Here is a 21,782-nt window from a genome sequence, read left to right on the forward strand (position 1 = left end):
GTGTGTGTGTGTGTGTGTGTGTGTGTGTGTGTGTGTGAAGTACGTGGTATGACGGTCTGGTATAACTTATGACTGGAGAAGCAAGCTTGTTTTGGTAAAGTGGAAAAGAGGACATGGTAGTCACTCGGAAGGAATGACCTCACAGTTGAACGTGTTAATCAAGAGAACACTGATTAGTGATTAGCTCCCATGTGGGTAAGAGAGAAGGAGTGAATTTTAGGCTTGCTTGATTGGATGATGAACTAAGAGGAGTTTGCCTCTTGAATTTTAAACTGATAGGATAATGGAGGGAGGTGGAAAAGAACGGATGTCAGCTGAGAGGTGTGGCTTAGAAGGAGTACTAATGAATGAAAGAGTAGCCTAGAGGTGAAAGAATTAAAAATGAAGTAGTCTCCTTTATTAAACTTTTGCTAAGCTCAATTACAGTGATGAAAGACTTCCCTGCTGAACCATCTGAACCAAAGAACGGGGGGAAGCATCAAAGTAAAAGCACATTTTGTGAAATCTCACCTAATCCCAATTATACATTGACAGGTCACAATCCACTTTTCTTTCAAATGTGATTTGTTTTCAAGAGTTACATTCAGATTAATGTAGTCAGATTCCAGTCCAGGAAAAACTACAACGATTGCACTTTTATTGCTCGCAAGTGTGACTTGAATGTGCCATGTTGCCTCTTCCATGCCCTACATTGTTGTCTTGTTGGTGTGCTGAGAGCACAAAAAGCACCAGAGAGGATACTGCACAGGCAAGCTTCACCTGGACTGGCCTCTCCATCATTAAAATTAACTACATCAGCTCCATCAGCAACACACCACTGAGCTGTTTGGGGATGGTATGCATTTTTCTGCTTTTTGATCATAAGTAGGTACAAAAAAGTGCTTTTTTTGCCCCCTAAGACTCAACCTTTTTTTGTGGCACGCACACTGTACAGAGTGTATAGTAATTTTGTAGTTGAGTGAGCAGTGATACAAAATAAAAACAGGATCAATGAAACACACACTGGTTCATGACAAAGCATAGACAAACACCTACATGGATCATGTGATGCATGATGAAGTAACACAAATTTGAAGTTCCCATATCAATAATAATTCTGTTGTCTTTGATTACTTTAGGAAAAATTATTGCAATTATTGAAATCACCTCTAAAACTACAGCCACATAGGTTCTGAGGTTAATTTAGGTTCTGGGGCTTTGTGAAAAACGAATAGTGCCTAATTGTGAAAATAAATTGCCAAATAATCAGTGTAGCATTACATACATCACTGATTTGATGGGAATTTATATTAAAATATGTTCATATTTAAAGAGGCTAATGAAAGCATATGAGAGTACTTAAGTATTTATAATGCACAGCACGCACCATCTTTTTGTCAGGATACTGTTTAATATAAACACACACACACACACACACACACACACACACACACACACACACACACACACACACACACACACACACACACACACACACACACACACAAAAACTCCCCCTGTCTGGCTCTGCTTGTTGGACTTTGTAGTGGTTGTGTGCTAAAATTGCATTTCAGCATAATAAATAGGCCCACAGTGTGGTGATCTGGGATTTGAGTTTTTTTTTATTATTTTAAACACTTACTATTATATATCTGTCTTCTCTGTCTAAAGAAAATGTTAATACTGACCCAAAAAAATCCTGGCATTGATAATTTCATGTTACTCCACAATTAGGAGAGGAGTGTTAATGGAGTGAGGTGCCAGATTGGCACAGCATCGGCAGCACTGCACTCAATTGAGGAGACAAATTATTCATAGTAAGAGACTCAATCAATGTGTATTTCCAATGTCTCTGATTTTTTTTTCTAGAAGGCAGTAAGTGTATCGCCCTCTGAAGTGTTTCAGAAATAATCAAATTGGGTATGGTTTGATGTATTGTTTCCTGCATATGGATCGACATACCAGAGCAATTATCCTGGAACATTTTTTTAAAAATGAGCTGTACAGTCTGGCTTCTTGGGTCTGAATGTGAAAATGGTGTTTGTTTTACTGAAGCGTTCAGTCTACCAGGTGTAGACTTGAACTCAGATCAAAAGAGGTATTAAAATACAGCGTTTAGTCTTGTCTGGATCGCCATCACCTGATTATGTTATCTGATACACAATCATCCCAAAGCAAAGTTAAATTACTTCCAACATTGTCTAGACTGTGTTTGACTCAGTGTAAAGCAAGCCCAGAGGTGACAGCACAAAGACCTGCTCTACTTAACTACTATAGTTCACATCCTTTCCCAACCTCTCTCTTACACACACAAATATATATATATATATATATATATATATATATATATATATATATATATATATATATATATATATATATATATATATACAGCTTCACTTCTGCACAAATCCTCTGAAGTTTTAAAAGCCAGTTCTGTATATTGTCGACACTACTTCAGCCTCCATCTCATGTCAGAGCCTCTTTCCCTTCCTCTTGCTCATGTATCCCTATACTCACCTTTTCTGTCACCCCAAACACCCCTAAAATCAGGTGAGAGGTCCCCTTCAATTTCTCTCCACCTCTAATAGGCACTTCCTTGTGTTACATGATCACTGGGTGTCAAGATTAAAGAATGGCTACTGCTTCCCAGGGCAGACATAGATGGGAGACAGAGAAAATAGCACTCCATAATTACTGATAAATCGAGCACACAGCCTCCTCTCCTTCCACTTCCTCCCTATCCACCTGGCCCTGATGTCAATGTGAGGGGCTGAGCAAGTTAAACCGAGAAAAACTTGACCACGCCAGCCACTTTTTTGCACTGCTGATATTGCAGTTAAGTTCAGGCAATTCAGAGCCAATTGACTGACTTGGAGCTTTTATTCACCCTCCAATCATCACTTCTTTGAAGTGGGACACACAGTACTGGACTAAAACAGCTGCAGCCAAAACACAATGCCACCAGTCTACAGCCTGGGAGAATATACCACACTACACTCTCAACCAAACACAGGTAAGCTGCCATACAGCACATTTTCCTTTAATCTCTGACGGGCTTATAACCTACAGAGAATGATGAATGCACCACAGATCAAGCATTCCCCTTTACTAAACACCACACATGTGCATTGTAAGTGACAGTCGCTGGAACCAGTGGTAAAAGAATAAAGAAAAGGCCAGATGGCTGGGTCTCACCCCACCACCAGGCAGTTGTGATGGATTCCCCAGTTGCAACCCGTTGCCATTGTTTGTTAGCAATCCTAATAGAATTGGTGGAAAGCAAAGCCTTTTCTGCAGTGACAGTGTTTTGCTTTCTAATAGTATTGTATAGTAATTTGAATATTTATTTTAACAGGCAAGGAACCAGGTGGTAATAAGACTCTGGAGATTAAACATTTTTCCTGTAGTAATGATATACATGTGCCACAAAGCTTTATCCCGAATAGCTTAGTTAGGCAAAATCAGGCTCACTTAATAAGTGTTTGAGCTTTATTAGACTGATCGTCAGTCTGAAGGGCCACCTCATTTCACTGTGATATACAGCTTAATTTGATATTCATCTGTGCCACTTTATGCTTAGGACAGGGAGGAGTGATCAAGACCTACATGAATCGCTGAATAAGATAATTAGATGTGGGAGGTTAATTAGCGATATGGAACCAGGCATTTGAACTTCCAAGTGCCCCAGATCTGACTGGTAACTTGTATGTTAGGAAACAATACCGCTGACTAACCCTGAATTGTTTGGCAGCATAATGATGTTAATGATAAATGATGTGATTTACTTTCATTTACATGCATCAAAAGAGAGTAAAGTGTGAACTATAAGTACTCTGGCATTTTAAAGGATGCCTCCCTTTCTCTTGCACTGACCCTCTTCATTGCTATCGATTTTATGCCATGTGAAAAACTGTGCAATGGATCTGGGGAATATATGACAGTGAAAAGAGCAGTTGCTGCCGCAGAGCATAAACCTTTGACCTCAGCGCTAAGGACTTTCATGGTCAGAAGGAAATACCAAAATTACTAAGCATAGAGCTTAAAACATAAAAGAATACATCTGAACAGCTCCCCAGTGTGTCCCATAAACGTATCCTACAAAGTTTGCAGATAATTATATTCAACATCTGTTTATTATCGCTAGTTCTCTGGCAACACTTCCCTTTCTACATTTAGATACCCAGATGCTTCATCCTCCTTTCCAGAAACCATGCTGACAATTGACCTAACTGTTTTTCCTGCAAAATGTGGGTGCTTATATAGATTAATCTTTGGATTGAGGGATTAGAAAGAAAACAACAAAAAAATAACACACAAAAAAAGCATTAATAACACAGCTGGTTGTATGTCTGATTGACACTCGTCACATAATGATTTATGATCAGGAAACCTCATCATCATTTGAATCCATTGGCTACCTTTCTAGAGTTTTTTTGGTTAGGTATAAGAAACAAGTTTACTTTAAGGATTTGGAAAACATCATGGCTTAGACTGAAAAACAGCTTAACATCAACACTTTTCCCAATGTAACAAGCGTCTCAACTGTTGTCCTTGTTTCTATGGTGACTCTCGGAGCACCGATGATAATTATTCTAAGAGGGCGCACATTAAGCTTAAATGTGACACCAATGGCTCCTGATCAAGTGGCAGTATCTGACCAGTTGAGAGCAAGCCGAGCTGGAAAATAATACTTTTTCAATAATTGTTTAAGAAAGAGGCACTCCACCGTGTCTGAAAATGAACAGTGACTTTTTATTAGGGAATGAAAATAAGTTGTTAGATTTATGCGTTTTACAAATACGGCCAAATCAAAAGGTTGTTTTTGAGTGGAAGACTTTTTCTTGAGAAACTGTGTTGGTTTAAGATACTTTCTCTATCTCAACATCTGCCTCTTTGCTTCTTCTTCAGCAGGCACAGCATTTGGGATTCGGTAGGGATCATTTTTAGAACTTGCTTTTATAAGATGTTTAATCCCAGTTCATTCGATTTCAAATGTAAAATGTCATTAAAAACCTAAGCATTTTTTTTTTTTTGAAAAAGAAAAAAGGTACAGCTTTTTGCCTTTTAACCCCAGTGCATTTCTTGTCCATCTTTATTCCGTCCCTTCTACAACTTTTAAATGTCACTGGAAGCATTTTAAAAGCAGAGCATTTAATTTGAACAAGGTCTTTAATTTTGAAAACTGACTCACTATGTAATTCCTGTGTATGATAAGTAGGAACACTGCGTAGCTTGGAGGAGGGGTAAAAAGAGCAAAGGTGGGATAAGAGGCATGACATAACCAACCAATGGTACTGTTACAACTATTTGCATCTCAAGCCACCTTAACAGTTATTTGTTAGCTTGTTAACTGAAGTGTATCAAGCAGCCTTAAAAGTAGGGCTGTTCGATATAACGATATATATCGGATGACGATATAAAAACGTCTATCGTTTCATTTTACGCTATCGTTTGTTTTGTGGTGTCGCAAAAAAAAAAGTTTACGGCAATATTTTTTCATCGTTTTGATGGTCACTGTAGTGGCTATATTAATTTCTTAAAGTTCTCTCTTTCTCTTATATTTAATATAACCACACTACAGACGGACAAGCGCCTCTTTTTATGCGTTGTGGTTAGCAACAACGACGGTAAGAGCATCACGTGTCCGCTTGTTTATGTTCCATATAAACCTTTCACAATAAAGCTCAAGATCCTGTTGAGACTTTTCAAAATAAACTGAATCACGTGAAAGAGCAGATTATTTATGGATGATAAGTAAAAAAGAGCCGCCAGGTGCTAAAAAATAAACCTTTTTTTTGGGGGGGGTTTTCGTTACATTTTTGTGATTTATATCGTTATCGGACGATAGAATTCTTATATCGGGATATGAGATTTTGGTCATATCGCACAGCCCTACTTAAGAGCATCTAGGCACACACTACCTGTTTAACAGAATGATGCCCTGCAGCTAGTCCCCAATTTATAAATTCCAAAACATGCATTCAATTTAGCAGGTTTCACTTGCTGTCTGTAAATGTATGCATTTCAATGCCATGGTTACATGACATGTTGGGTGTACACAGTAACCTTTTTAAAAAAAAAAAAAAAGTCAAACTATAAATAAAATATGAAGTATTTACCAAAACACAGACAGCATTTAGAGGCCAAGTAGAGACATAATATATTAGGAGGGCATGCAGACAGAAAGAATCCTGAAATATGTCAGGGAAATGAAGATGATTGTTGTACTACCACTGCCCTCAAATACCTAATCAACCGTTAAAATTGAAAATCTGATGTGGCGGTTACTACATCAGACGGTAGTCAATTTAGTCTCACAGGTTTTAAAAGCTGTGTTGAAAAGTTTTAAACCTCAACCTTACTAGATTTTAATGGCAATTCTGTATATGTTGTTTTTAAGTCCCAGTGACCACTAAGTTATAGCTTTTTGTTTCCCATTCATTTATATACAGGCATCAAATAACCACCTGGATTCGATCCAAACTGGCTGCCGAGCTCCAGGAGAAACTTCTGGAAGGGCTTCTGGCCAAGCAATACCACCAACATATAAAGGCCTTGAACATGGCATATTTTATTTACTAGCTTTTAATCATATTCTCCATCTTGGGGGAAAACTGGTTCATATTTAATAATCCGCAACAATATTGTAGCCTTCAGGTGCAAATTTGCCTCTAAAACATAAGTAGTCATCGGAAAAGACAGGTCATTATAGGAATCAGATATTTATTTATTCTAAATTGATGCATCCAGTAAATTAAATATAAGAATTCCATGAGTGATAAAAGAAAAATAAGGCCGACCAAATGTAAGAATGCCAGTTAAAGATATGAGGTTGCAAGAGCTAACAGAGAAAATGCCTTAAAGGCAATGTCAAATGATAACAAATACGCATAAGTCTGTAGTCAATCAATGTTTTCCATGCTAAATGTGACAGGAAGTGGTGCTTAGGCAGCCAAGCTCTCATGCCAGGAATGCAAATGTATGCATTGGGACATGTAAGATTGACATTAGTGTACACAGAGCTTCTATGTTTAGAATTCTAATTAATATACAGTGGGGCAAAAAAGTATTTAGTCAGCCACCGATTGTGCAAGTTCCCCCACCTAAAATGATGACAGAGGTCAGTAATTTGCACCAGAGGTACACTTCAACTGTGAGAGACAGAATGTGAAAAAAAAATCCATGAATCCACATGGTAGGATTTGTAAAGAATTTATTCGTAAATCAGGGTGGAAAATAAGTATTTGGTCAATAACAAATATACAACTCAATACTTTGTAACATAACCTTTGTTGGCAATAACAGAGGTCAAACGTTTACTATAGGTCTTTACCAGGTTTGCACACACACAGTAGCTGGTATTTTGGCCCATTCCTCCATGCAGATCTTCTCGAGAGCAGTGATGTTTTGGGGCTGTCGCCGAGCAACACGGACTTTCAACTCCCGCCACAGATTTTCTATGGGGTTGAGGTCTGGAGACTGGCTAGGCCACTCCAGGACTTTCAAATGCTTCTTACGGAGCCACTCCTTTGTTGCCCGGGCGGTGTGTTTTGGATCATTGTCATGTTGGAAGACCCAGCCTCGTTTCATCTTCAAAGTTCTCACTGATGGAAGGAGGTTTTGGCTCAAAATCTCACGATACATGGCCCCATTCATTCTGTCCTTAACACGGATCAGTCGTCCTGTCCCCTTGGCAGAAAAACAGCCCCATAGCATGATGTTTCCACCCCCATGCTTCACAGTAGGTATGGTGTTCTTGGGATGCAACTCAGTATTCTTCTTCCTCCAAACACGACGAGTTGAGTTTATACCAAAAAGTTCTACTTTGGTTTCATCTGACCACATGACATTCTCCCAATCCTCTGGTGTATCATCCATGTGCTCTCTGGCAAACTTCAGACGGGCCTGGACATGCACTGGCTTCAGCAGCGGAACACGTCTGGCACTGCGGGATTTGATTCCCTGCCGTTGTAGTGTGTTACTGATGGTGACCTTTGTTACTTTGGTCCCAGCTCTCTGCAGGTCATTCACCAGGTCCCCCCGTGTGGTTCTGGGATCTTTGCTCACCGTTCTCATGATCATTTTGACCCCACGGGATGAGATCTTGCGTGGAGCCCCAGATCGAGGGAGATTATCAGTGGTCTTGTATGTCTTCCATTTTCTGATGATTGCTCCCACAGTTGATTTTTTCACACCAAGCTGCTTGCCTATTGTAGATTCACTCTTCCCAGTCTGGTGCAGGTCTACAATACTTTTCCTGGTGTCCTTCGAAAGCTCTTTGGTCTTGGCCATGGCGGAGTTTGGAGTCTGACTGTTTGAGGCTGTGGACAGGTGTCTTTTATACAGATGATGAGTTCAAACAGGTGCCATTCATACAGGTAACGAGTGGGGGACAGAAAAGCTTCTTACAGAAGACGTTACAGGTCTGTGAGAGCCAGAGATTTTCCTTGTTTGAGGTGACCAAATACTTATTTTCCACCCTAATTTACAAATAAATTCTTTACAAATCCTACCATGTGAATTCATGGATTTTTTTTTCACATTCTGTCTCTCACAGTTGAAGTGTACCTCTGGTGCAAATTACTGACCTCTGTCATCATTTTAAGTGGGGGAACTTGCACAATCGGTGGCTGACTAAATACTTTTTTGCCCCACTGTACATGCCTGCTGTTATACCTGATTTTGGGCCTCAGGAATTCAAAAAGATGCTTAATGTGCAAGAGACAAACACACACACACACACACAAATTCTGTCACAGGCAAGGCAAGGGCAGCTATATAAAAAAAATCTATAGCTTGGTACTTTTGTGAAAATGCTGTGTCAGGTCATTTCATGTGCTACTTCTGGAGTAGCCCAACGCCTTTTACAGCTCAGAGTTGTTGAGGAAAATGAAAGCTGTGTTATCCAACTAAATATGCTCATGTTGTTTAATGACTTACATTTAAGGGGAAACACACTAATGCTGTTATTGCACTTACCGGCCACATCATTAGATACACCTTACTAGTACTGCATTCAGAACTGCCTGAATTCGTCTGCCATAGATTCAACAACGTCCTGAAAACATTTCTCTGAGATTTTGGTCCATGTTGATACAACAGCATCACACATTTGCTACAGACTTGTTAGCTACACATCCATATATGAATCTCCCATTAAGCCACTTCCTATAGGAGCTCCATTAAGATAAGATAAGATAAGATAGAACTTTATTAATCCCTCGGGTGGGTTCCTCTGGGAAATTCGATTTCCAAAAAAGCACAGCACCGACAGAAGTTACAGAGTTATACACACACACATATATATAAATACAGAGACAATATAAATAAAATATACGAAGGGGATAAATAGAATAAATAGGAATAAAAATAAAAATACAAGTGAATTGCACATTTCAAGTATTGAGTCTATTGCACCGTTGACTATTTACAAAAGTATTGCACAAAAGGTATTGCACAGTGAGGTGAAGAGGCACTACAGCTTAGTTGTTCCCCCCTCCTTTGTCCTCCTGTTTCCCCTCCCTCTCCCCTCCAGAGAGGAGTTAAACAGTCTGATGGCGTGTGGGACAAAGGAGTTTTTAAGTCTGTTAGTTCTTGTCTTTGGGAGAAGCAACCTGTCACTGAACAGACTCTTCTGGTTGTTAATGGCCGTGTGCAGAGGATGCCTGGCATTGTCCATAATGTCCATCAGTTTCTTTAATGTCCTTTTCTCTGCCACTGTCACCAGAGTGTCCAGCTTCATGCCGACCACAGAGCTAGCCCTCCTGATCAGTTTCTCCAGCCTGGATGAGTCCTTCTTTGCTGTGCTGCTCCCCCAGCACACCACAGCATAGAAAAGTACTCCAGCAACCACTGACTGGTAAAACATCCTCAGGAGCTTCCTGCAGATGTTAAAAGACCTCAGCCTTCTGAGGAAGTACAGTCGGCTTTGGGCTTTTTTATACAGGTGCTCTGTGTTGCATGACCAGTCCAGTTTATTGTCCACCCACAGCCCGAGGTACTTGTACTTGTTGACCACCTCCACCTCCTCCCCCTCTATCTGAACCGGCAGTGGACCTTCTCTAGACCTCCCGAAGTCCACAACCAGTTCCTTAGTCTTTGAGGTGTTGAGTTGCAGGTGGTTTGTGTGACTCCATGCGACAAAGTTCCTCACCAGACTTCTGTACTCCTCTTCCTGATCATCCCAGATACACCCCATGATGGCTGTGTCGTCTGCAAACTTCTGAATGTGGCATAATTCAGAGTTGTAGCAGAAGTCAGAGGTGTACAGGGTGAAGAGAAGAGGGGACAGCACAGTTCCCTGTGGTGCTCCTGTGCTGCTGACCACAGTGTCAGACGTGATGTCCTTCAGCCTGACGTACTGTGGTCTGTCGGTGAGGTAGTCGGAGATCCAAGCCACCAGGCAGGGGTCCACCTCCATCCTGTTCAGTTTTTCTTGAAGCATACAGGGCCGGATGGTATTAAAGGCACTGGAAAAGTCAAGAAACAGTATCCTGACCGTGCCTTTTCCCCCATCCAGGTGTGAGTGGGCTCTGTGTAGGAGGTACAGGATGGCATCCTCCACTCCGACACCCGCCTTGTATGCAAACTGTAGTGGGTCCTGGGCATGTTGTACCTGTGGTCGGAGGAGGTTGAGGAAGAGCCGCTCTAGAGTCTTCATAAGATGTGACGTCAGTGCCACCGGTCGGAAGTCATTCAGCTCATTGGGCCGGTTCTTTTTGGGGACCGGGACGATGCAGGATGTCTTCCATAGGGCGGGCACTCTCCCCAGTCGCAGACTGAGGTTGAAGACTCGTTGTAGCGGCTCCCCAAGTTCAGCAGCACACGCCTTTAGCATCCTAGGACACACCTTGTCTGGGCCTGCTGCCTTTCTGGGGCGAAGCTTCCTCAGTTGTCTCCTGACCTGATCCACTGTGACACTGGGAGATGTTTGGGAAGAGGGGAGGGGGGGAGATGTCTTGCTGCTGAGAGAGGGATTGGAGGAGGGGGGTGTCATGGTGTCAGGAAGGGGGGGAAGCGAGGGAGGCAGGAGAGTGGGGATTGGACTCTGTAGTGAAGGTGAGGGTGGGGGGGTTGTGGGCTGGTCAAACCTGTTGAAGAAGTTGTTGAGTTCGTTTGCCTTCTCCACAGTCCCCCCCACTGTGCTTTTCTTGGTGTTGTGGCCTGTGATGGTTTTCACACCATTCCAGACCTCCCTCATATTGTTCCTCTCCAACTTCTGCTCCACCTTCCTCCTGTAGGTGTCCTTTGCTTCCCTCAGGCAGCGTTTCACCTCCCGCTGTGCTGCCTTCATCTCCTCCTTCACTTTGCTCCTGAAAGCCTTCTTCTTCATGTTGAGGACAGCTTTGACTTCCTGTGTTACCCACGGTTTGTTATTAGGATAACACCGTACCGTCTTAGCAGGGGCGACCGTGTCCACACAAAAGTTGAGGTAGTCTGTAAGACAGTGTGTCGCCCCCTCTATGTCCTCACCATGTGGGCTCAGGAGCACATCCCAGTCTGTGGTGTCATAACAGTCCCTCAGAGCATCCTCCTTTTCTGGGGTCCATCTCCGGATGGAGCGCGTTGTGACCGGCTGCCTTTGGACGAGGGGTGTGTATTGTGGCTGTAGGTAAACCAGGTTGTGGTCTGACTTCCCTAGTGGGGGGAGGGGGGTGGCTCTGTATGCATCTCTCACATTAGCATACAGTAGGTCAATTGTCCTGTTGCTTCTTGTGGGACAATTCACAAACTGGTGAAAAGCAGCCAGAGTAGAGTCCAGTGTGGCATGGTTAAAGTCTCCAGATATAATAATGAAAGCCTCGGGGTTTTGTGTCTGAAGTCTTGCTGTGACTGTGTGTATTTTCTCACAGGCAGCTGTTGCGTCGGCCCTCGGAGGGATGTAAACACACACACAGATCACATGACTGAACTCCCGAGGTAGATAATATGGCCGCATTAGATTGAGATCTGGTAACTGTGGAGGCTATTTGATTAAGCTGAGCTCACTGTCATGTTAAAAAAAATGTTTGGGATGATTGGAGCAATCTAACTGGTGCACTATAGTCATGAAGGGATGGACATGATCAGCAACAACACAATTTGTGGCATTTAAATGGTCATTTTGTACTAACGGGTCCAAAGTGTGGTGAGAAAATATCCCCCACACCGCCAGCAGCACCCTGAACTGTTGATACAAGGCAAGATGGATCCATGCTTTCATGTTGTTCATACCAAATTCTGACCCTATCATCCGAATGTTGCAGTAGCAATCAAGGTTCATCAGACCAGGCAATGTTTTTCCAGACTTCAATTGTTCAATTTTGGTGAGCCTGTGCAAACTATAGCCTCAGTTTCCTGTTCTTAGCTGACAAGAGAGGCACCTGGTGTAGTCCTCCACTGCTGTACCCAAGGTTTTGTGCATTCAGAGATGCTCATCTGCACATCTCGGTCGTAACAAGCAGTCATATGAAATTTAGTAAACATAATAGTAAACATTGAGTTTACACCAAGCATATTTTTGTTAGTGAATAAATAGACCTTTGATTTTATATTTCAGTTGTTCAAAATTCTTGAGTCATTGTTTAAGTATGAAAACAAACACAAATGCAGAACCAGTAGATTTATGTAGGAAAGGCATAGCTAGAAAAGAATATAAAAAATCTTTTTGCACCTCATTTTCAATATTCTCCTCTGATCAGCGATCTGCTGGTGTGTAGGTTGCCACTGCCCAGGGCTGCAATATAGGTCAGTGATGCTGCGATCTTCTGGCATTGGCCAACAGCACATTGACTCACCAGCATCACAAAGGTCATGGGGTCAGTCCATGACTCCACTCTCTCTCCAAAAAAGCCCCCACTGTTTAATTTTTCAAAATTGGGCCATGGTAAATCTACTGAGAATGGCAGCTTCTAATCTCAATTCAAGCTTCACGTGATAAATGCCATATAATTTGAAATGCTTGTTTGAAATATTTTTTTATCTTCTTAAGAAATAATTAGGGGGTACCTAAAGTGCTCCAGTAGGGAGTACTTTACACTTGTTAGTCAGCACAAGGAAGGATGAAAAAGATTAAAACCTTCTCTGTGTGAGATCCAATTAACATTTTTTTTTCAGAAAGATTATCTTCCCGTGATTGTTCACATTTAAATTATGACTTTTACGTTGATAGGCAATTCAGTGGAACAATTGAAATTGTATGTTTGTTTATCCATGTGAATGTGAACTAGAATGTGAATTCGTTATTTATGGCAGGAAAACTGAAGGTTCTTTGGGTGACTTTAGCCTTTTGTGATCATTTTTCATGGGCGAAAATACAAGTGGTCAGGCAAGCGGCTGTGACACACTTCAAAATGACTAAGAATCTTTTTGTAAATTTATGGTCAATCAAATCTGACCTGCTCAGTCCTTTAAAAGTTAGTAGTGACAGTTACAAATGAGTCACACAAAGGTCACACTGATTGCTTTTTCAACATGGGTTCAATTTTCTCAAGATGTTGAAATCTGCATTATAAGCTTTCCCAGAATCAATTGTGAAAGACAAAATCACAGTACATTTGATTTGTAGTTAAAATATCAGCATTGTTTTGCTGAAGGTGTGACACACAAGTTATATCTGCATGCATACAATGACTCACATCATCCAAACAAGTAATGTGGATACCTGATGGAACATCCAAGTATAATTTATATTTAATAGTTTAAGTAGTTGCTTCTGTTCCCTTCCCATGGTATAAAGAGACTCCCATCTTTTAGGCATTAATTTGTTTTGTATTCCCAATATGTGAAAATTTGGTTTTAACCCAGGTAGTGACAAGCTATCAGGGGGATATCACCAAAACCTATACTTCAGGTACCTTTCAATGCAAGTATTTAAGTGCTTTTTGTAAATCAAAAAGTAGGCTGCTTAATAGGAAAAATGTTTATTAAGCTGCAAGCTATTAAAGCAAAACAGTGAACCATATTAAGCTGAGGAGAAACGAGATGGACAGTAATTCTCTATGCCTAATGGTTTTGTGTTATAAAGTACAGATAACTCAATCCATTCTTGATATTAAAAGTATTTATTAATGCAGCTTTATTTAGTTATCAGATGTGGCTAGTATACACCTTAGAGCTGAAAAAACAATAATTTTTGTAGGTAAGCACGTACGTAAACACATATGACGCGTCAACATACTGATAGAGAACATATGCCACACCAAACTCAATTATGGAACACACTTAACAGCAAAAGGCTGCACAGTTATGTTGCTGCCCACAAATTTACCAAGGATTTGCAAGTGAGGAGGAAAATCTCAGCAACAAAACAAAACTGCCAATTACTGGCCAGAGCTGCACATTATTGCTATACAAACCAGACCCAGAAGCTATACTGGGAGGTTTGCATTTTGCAAAATACCTCAGACACATCTTCTAGACAAGAGCAGATCAAATTATATAGCAGCGGTAACATGGGAGGCTGGAGTGAAGCAAATTAAGTTAAAGGCTCTATGTATAATCGTCGACCAGTGCAGACCTCTGCAAATCAAAACATCTTTCTCCTTCTCCACAAAAAAATCAAGTAGATGTACAACACTGCTGTCACCAAGCCAGCAAAGACCAAGGCAATGTCAGGCAAAATAAATTACTGTAGTTATTACTGTGTTGTCCGAGTTATCATATTTTAGGGAGTAATAACTAAGCTTCCTGGCAGTGTTTAATGACACATGGGTCAGGGTTGCGGAGGCTCAATTTAGCATCACTTTTCTATCTAGTGTCTCCTACTTGGCAAACACCAAGGGCTAGGTCAAGATGCATGGTGTGCAGAGGAGTGAGAGTGTTTTAACCCAATATGAAAAGGCCACTTTTGCACTTTTGAAGGCAAAAGCACTGGGAGCAAGTATATGAGAAAAACTGTTATAGGGATTTTTATGCCATCCATGCTAGCATTCCACAGGTGATCTGCAGAGAGTGAGACATCTTTTTTGTGAAAGCAGCTTGTGCAAATAGAATTGATCTGTAATGATTGTTAGAGCTGCTCAGCTGGTCGATTGGCTATATCTACTAAATTATAAGTGGCTGGGAAACAAATGCTTCATTAGCAGCCTTTAGAGTGGATCCTTTATTCTGCAACTTTACCCAATGAAATATAGCCAGATAACCCCAACTTCTTTAGTGTTTATGTTTCCTAAATGTTTATTCAGTCTTGGCTCTAAACTAAATGACACCAGTGTTAAAAGAAGACGCTTCAACCATCCACATGCAATATCATCTAAAAATGGTAGGCTCACTTGTTTACATTAGGATAATGACAAGTTTAGTTTTTGGTACTTGGGGCTTTGAGTGTGAATGTCTCAGAATTAGCATATGTCAATATAGTTGGTCTAATAAATGTTTTATAAGGCAGCTTCACCCGCTACAGCAACAACCAGAAGCAGCAGCTACACCCAGACCAAAGTCGATGTGGAGCCTCCTCTTCCCTCAGTGCATAAAAATTGTATCACATTGGATTTGTCAAATTCCTTGCTTGGTGGATGAAGTTAATTAGCATTAATATTCAATGGTGCTTGTGCACAGCGGCTGATTTAGGTATCTTTTCAGAATTTATATGACTGAAAGCAGGTCATTTGCTTCAGGTCTGTTGTTCATTTTAGTATAAAAAAATAGGTTAAAATGATTTTATATGCTGCCAACACTAATTTCTAAAAGTTTTAAAAGAGCACAATCAGTACACATTAACTAGTGAATTAAATCAAAGGATGATGCCCTGATTTTTTTTTGCTCATCACCCAATTTCTTTCTTTCAAAATTTTATGCAATCAAGATACTCTTTGGTATATCTATCTGCCTATCTATCTATCTATCTATCTGCCTATCTATCTATCTATCTATCTATCTGCCTATCTATCTATCTATCTATGTATATATATATATATATATATATATATATATATATATATATATATATATATATATATATATAGAAAGGAATTGGCAAGAATACCAGAGGCGCAAAACACCAGCTACTGGTAGACAGAACAATCAGCCGAGACTGCAAGACCAGACTGACCAACCTGTGCACTGCCTGGATTGATTACAAGAAGGCCTATGACTCAATGCCCCACAGCTGGATACTGGAATGCCTAGAATTGTACAAGATCAATGGGACCCTAAGAGCCTTCATCAGGAACTCAATGGGGATGTGGCGTACAACACTAGAGGCCAACTCCAAGCCCATAGCACAAGTTACCATCAAGTGCGGGATCTACCAAGGAGATGCTCTGTCCCCACTGCTGTTCTGCATAGGCCTGAACCCCCTCAGTGAGATCATTAACAAGACTGGCTACGGATACCGACTACGGAACGGAGCAGTTGTCAGCCACCTCCTGTACATGGATGACATCAAGCTGTATGCCAAGAGTGAACGAGACATCGATTCACTGATCCACACTACCAGGCTATACAGCAATGACATTGGAATGTCGTTCGGACTGGAGAAGTGTAGTCGGATGGTAACAAAGAGAGGGAAGGTAGTCAGAACTGAGGGGATTGAACTACCAGAAGGCAACATTGCAGACATAGAGGACAGTTACAAGTACCTGGGGATCCCGCAGGCAAATGGGAACCATGAAGAGGCCGCTAGAAAGGCTGCAACCACCAAGTACCTGCAGAGGGTCAGGCAAGTCCTGAGGAGTCAGCTGAATGGTAAGAACAAGATCCGGGCCATCAACACATACGCCCTGCCCGTGATCAGGTACCCTGCTGGGGTAATAAGCTGGCCAAAGGAGGAGATAGAAGCCACTGACATAAAGACAAGAAAGCTCCTGACCATGCATGGAGGGTTTCACCCCAAGTCCAGCACCCTGAGGCTGTACGCTAAGCGGAAGGAAGGGGGCCGGGGACTGGTGAGTGTCAGCACCACAGTCCAGGATGAGACAAGGAACATCCAAGAATACATTGGGAAGATGGCCCCAACTGACCGAGTGCTCAGTGAATACCTCAGGCAGCAGAAACCCAAGAAAGAGGAGGGAGACGAGGAACCATCATGGAAGGACAGGCCCCTGCACGGTATGTACCACCGGCAGATAGAGGAGGTGGCTGATATCCAGAAATCCTACCAGTGGCTGGACAAAGCTGGACTGAAAGACAGCACAGAGGCACTAATCATGGCAGCACAAGAACAAGCTCTGAGTACAAGATCCATAGAGGCTGGGGTCTATCACACCAGGCAAGACCCCAGGTGCAGGCTGTGTAAAGATGCCCCAGAGACTATCCAGCACATAACAGCAGGGTGCAAGATGCTAGCAGGCAAGGCATACATGGAACGCCATAACCAAGTGGCCGGCATAGTGTACAGGAACATCTGTGCCGAGTATAACCTGGAAGTCCCGAGGTCAAAATGGGAGATGCCCCCAAGGGTGGTGGAGAATGACCGAGCTAAGATCCTGTGGGACTTCCAGATACAGACGGACAAAATGGTGGTGGCTAACCAACCGGACATAGTGGTGGTAGACAAACAGAAGAAGACGGCCGTAGTGATCGATGTAGCGGTTCCCAATGACAGCAATATCAGGAAGAAGGAACACGAGAAGCTGGAGAAATACCAAGGGCTCAGAGAAGAGCTCGAGAGGATGTGGAGGGTGAAGGTAATGGTGGTCCCCGTGGTAATCGGAGCACTAGGTGCGGTGACTCCCAAGATAGGCGAGTGGCTCCAGCAGATCCCGGGAACAACATCGGAGATCTCTGTCCAGAAGAGCGCAGTCCTGGGAACAGCTAAGATACTGCGCAGGACCCTCAAGCTCCCAGGCCTCTGGTAGAGGACCCGAGCTTGAAGGATAAACCGCCCGCAGGGGCGTGCTGGGTGTTTTTTTTTTTTTTTTTATATATATGTATGTATAGATACATATATAAAATTACCTCCAGATTCATCAGTAGTCAGAAAGCAAATCCACATTATACTTACATTAATTTAATAAATAATGTTTTCTGTTTGCTTTTGAGGTTTTGATGTATTATTTAATTCTTGAATGCAACATAAAATGGTATTCATGTTCAGTCGCAACTATTCAGACTCTGGCCCCCTGCTGTGAATAAAGCAAGAAGGAGATAGAGAGAAACCAGAGACAGGCCACTTTACTTAGTTGAAGAATTACGTGTACTGAATGCCTAAATAGTTTATAAAAATAAAACTGTCACTGTTATCGTGCTCCCCTGAGGCTTTGCACGACACCCATATTTTTCTTCACAAAACTATGGAGACCTTCTTTGCAGGTTTGTGTCACTCCATGCAAACGTTGAGATAAACGTTGTCTTTAATGGCCATCCAATAAGTAAAGTAAAAATTCCTTCTGAAACTGTGAAATCCTCCTAAGCATTAATATTTCATGACATGCAAGAATAAGCACTAGTAATCATCTTTAATTATGAGCCTGTGGCTGCGAACGGCTTTTTGAACACTGCGTTATAAGAACAGCATGTTTAGACCCATGTACTTTTGGGACTGATAGCACCAGCACACAGGTCAGAAAACCCTCAGTGGAGATCAGCTGCGTTTCCAAAATACTGTAAACGTGCCAGGATTTCTGGTAGAGTTTGTCACATGTCATTGTGTGACCCTGTTGTTTGTTTCTGATAAAAACAGATTTTCTTTTCCTCCAAACCTCTTAGGAGGCAGCCTTCTGGTCACTACAGCTGCACCCACATAAAAACAATGCTGTGCCAATACAAGAATACAAAGAGAGAGATACACAGAGAGGAAGAGCAGGAGAGAGCTGGTGCCAGTACAAGACTGGTACTGTACTGTTCTCTATCCAGCACACAGACTGTTGAAAAAGTAATATCCTTATCTTTACACAGAGTGATAAAGAAATGCTGTGCACATATGGTCAATGCATTAAGTCTGTAATCATTTCCTCCTAATTATGTTCATGGGTGTTTATTTCCTTGTCTTTTAGAATCACAGTCACATGATTTGCAGACAATTTATCAGTAAGTTGCACTGCCAAGCTCTGTAAAAGGACCTCTGCTGCTGAATGTTCTCTTTTCAGTCCTTGAAAGCATTATCAACATTGGGTCATCTAAAGCCACGACACAAATATAGCTTTAAGCCACTGCAGGCATTTTCATTTTGGCAGCGTGATTTAGAATGCTTTCCCTCTGAATATGATTACATGTTGCCAGCATTTTGCCATTGAAAAGGCCACCAGATTGAATGAAGCATTCGGAATGAGGGAGCTTTTCTTCTGCAATTTCCGCTGCCAGTGCAATTTTCTCTACTGTACATGCAGAGAAGGCAGAACAATATCACAGAGTTAAAGCACTTGCTTTTAGTGTAATGCTCATTTGAGAAAAAAAATAATAAATAAAGCTCAACTTACATTTCAAATTCAGTATGCAGGGTTAGTTACAGTGGGGTGCCACACAGACCCTTTTCTAGCATGCTCATCAAAGGCTTGATTGTGCAGTATAGACTGAGATCCTGCATTGTTCATTACTCATATGTGTGACTTCAGCATTATGAAACTAATGCTTTGCACTCTCGGCCTGGTAATTATAACTGCAACTGCGTTTTTTTTCTGTTTTCTTTTTTTTTTCTACGTACATTTGATCAAGTTCCTTAAAGCTACTTTGGCTAGCATTTCAAAAAGAAACATTGACAAACAAAGCAAAATTTGCAGTGGCAGCCGTGGAATTGCAGATAAATGTTTCCGGACTAATTTCAAACAGAAGCTGCTCCTCTAATTTCATAGACTTGGTATCAGTATCACACACAGTAATCTTGCCTTTAGCCACACAATGACACCTATAGTGTAAAAGAGCATGAGCTCCCCTCGCAGTTAGCCGGTGGAACAGCAATCAAAGCAACTTGAGGGAACACGGAACGGCAACTTTGCCTCACTGGTGACACGCGCGCGCGCACACTTACAACAAAACAAACACGTACGTGCTGGCTCTCATGTACGCGCACCCTCATGAGTCCAAAGCTACGTACAGGACGGGCCATAGGCGCGCACAAACACTGATCCGTCTCATATCAAGCAGTGAGACGAAACAATGGAGAAATATTCATAATAATTATTAATAACATGCAAATAAAAACACTAGTAATAACAGAAAGAATGGACGCGATTGATTTACTCTTTATTATTATCATTATTATTATTTTTAATCCGGGGTGACTCTCATTTAAAGTTAAGAGCAAATGCAGCTTTCAGAGTGAACTAATCATCGCTAGATCTGGACTCCAAAGAGAGAGAAAAAGAAGCTTGAGTACAAATGTTGATGCTGACTACTGCAGGCCTGATTTACACCCCTACTCTGAATGTTGCCCCCCGGACTGCCACTCACTGAAACAGGTCTGCGTAATGTGCCAACCCCGAATACTGAGATCATTGATTCCCTCAGTGTTTCGTGCTCCTTTTACATCCGCACTTCTGCAGCATCACCTGGGGAAGATGCTGCCTCACAACGTGCAGCGAGAGCGCAGGCGAACGCATGCAATTTGTGAGAATAAGTCATTTTCCTGGTGGTATAAAATGAAGGCTTTATACGGCAAATTGTATCAAATTTAATACCCTCCGAAGGGCTACGTCGACATATAGTCCGGGCGGAGCTTGATAGGTAGCTTCGCCGTGAGAAAGAAAAGGGGGAAAATTACCTCCATCCTGAAAAGGACACCACCGGCCACCCTAGTTACATGCTGACCACGCAACATCGCCATAATTGTGCCACAATATAGCCTTGCCTACCAGACCACTTCCTCGTGGTTAGTGATAAACAGGAAAAAATATACATAAGATACCTTCACATTCTGTTAGAGGTCTAAGCCAGCATATACCGTACTTACCTAAAACTGACTCTCCCCTCTTAGCTGTATTTGTGGTCCAAGATTTCTTAGTTCTCTCGCCAACAACTTCTGCTGGAGCATATGTATCCAGTGCTCATGCTGGTGGCTCAGTCGGTGATGTTGGATTGCGGATGATTTGGCAATCCTTTTCATGCTCAAGGGAAAAAAATCCTCCGTTTCTGCGTGGTCTCGTGCATTGGCGCGCAGATGAATAAAGTAATGAAGTCCGTCAGGAGGGAATGGAGAAAAGGGAGCTGTAGAAGTGGGATTTATGTCGACGTGTTTGAAACAGTTCTGCTCTCTTTTTTTGTCACACTAGGAGCCGTTTGCGGGTAGAGAGGTGTGGATGGATATCTAGGAAGGGATCCACAGACGGAGGGCGAGAAAGGGGAGGTACAAAGAATACAGTCTCGTATTGTAGAGGACGGTCATGGCAGGCAGTGAGGGGTGGGTCTGGACTGTATGAGGCGGAAGGCGAGGTAACTGAGGGTGGATGAGGATAAGAAGCCGCGTCGTGACTTTTTTCAGCTGATAGGTATGCTAATTCTTTACACCGAGGCTACAGGATGAGCACCATAAATAGCCTGGTCATTGCTCATTAAGGTGTCAACATTTGGGTACGGTGTGGGCTCAGAAGGACACAGGCTTATTAAGCATACAAGGATTTTTGTTGGGTTTTTTCGTTTTGTTTTTTTGAGACAACTGAAAGCGCAACAAAGTGAGAAGGCGTTGAGTTGCGCAGAAGGTGTCACACAATGCCACGTGCAGGCTGTGTTCTTTACATAAAAAAACAACGTGACTGTATGTCTGTGTTAATGTGAACTTATGATGACTTGCTGAGAAACTCTGTGGACCCCGTTTCACGTTGCATTGGAAGCGAAACCATGGCAATTTATGCACACATTTTTGTGGAGCAAAATTTGCTCTGCTGTCCCAGGTGCTGAAACACAACTGAAGTGAAGTTCTGGTTACTGTCCATGGTTCTGAAAAGCAG

The 21,782-nt window shown here is 41.9% G+C and overlaps 1 protein-coding gene across 1 annotated transcript in view; it reads right to left on the bottom strand.

Annotated features, from left to right (window-relative positions):
• Positions 1-21,269, bottom strand: part of brinp1 (bone morphogenetic protein/retinoic acid inducible neural-specific 1) — a 120,347-nt gene extending 99,078 nt beyond the window's left edge. Inside the window, exon 1 of the mRNA XM_085463844.1 lies at positions 20,789-21,269. The gene's annotated coding sequence lies outside the window, so the exon portion shown is untranslated. The remainder of the gene's footprint in view (positions 1-20,788) is intronic.
• Positions 21,270-21,782: the final 513 nt, after the last annotated feature.

Source organism: Copadichromis virginalis, linkage group LG7 (genome assembly GCF_057382275.1).
Source record: "Copadichromis virginalis isolate Kocher_CV1m ecotype Utaka linkage group LG7, C_Virginalis_male_GT1.1, whole genome shotgun sequence".
Lineage (NCBI taxonomy): Eukaryota > Metazoa > Chordata > Actinopteri > Cichliformes > Cichlidae > Copadichromis > Copadichromis virginalis.